Source organism: Aptenodytes forsteri, unplaced genomic scaffold (assembly GCF_000699145.1).
Source record: "Aptenodytes forsteri isolate BGI_AS27 unplaced genomic scaffold, ASM69914v1 Scaffold19, whole genome shotgun sequence".
In the NCBI taxonomy this organism is placed as follows: Eukaryota; Metazoa; Chordata; class Aves; order Sphenisciformes; family Spheniscidae; genus Aptenodytes; species Aptenodytes forsteri.
In genome coordinates this window covers 153,524-154,118 of record NW_008795327.1, presented here as the reverse complement: position 1 = coordinate 154,118, position 595 = coordinate 153,524, and positions in this window count along the sequence as shown.

The window sequence follows — 595 nt, the reverse complement described above, 5'->3', positions numbered from 1 at the left end:
TGTGAGCTTCTGAGTCTGCTCAAAACCAAAAGAGAAGCGTACCAGAGATGGAAAAGCAAACAAATACCTGTTGAGAACTACAAGGGCATTGCCAGGGCATGCAGAGATGCAGTTAGAAAAGCAAAAGCTGAGCTCAAATTGAAATTGGCCAGAGATGTCAAAAACTACAAGAAAGGCTTCTTCAGGTACGTGAACAACAAGCAGAAACAGAAGGAAAATATTGGCCCGCTGTTAAACAGGAGAGGTGAATTAGTCACCAACAACGCTGAAAAGGCAGAGGTTCTCAACACTTTCTTCACCTCTATCTTTACCAGCACTGTTTTGCCCCAGGCCTTGGGAACAAAAACCCAGGTTGATGCAAACACAGACCCACCATCAGTGAAGGAAGAGTTGGTATGTGAACTATTGGCTCTAGAACTATCTTTACCAGCACTGTTTTGCCCCAGGCCTTGGGAACAAAAACCCAGGTTGATGCAAACACAGACCCACCATCAGTGAAGGAAGAGTTGGTATGTGAACTATTGGCTCTAGAACTAAGTCTATGGGGCCGGATGGGATCCACCCGAGAGTGCTGAGGGAGCTGGCGGAGGTGCTC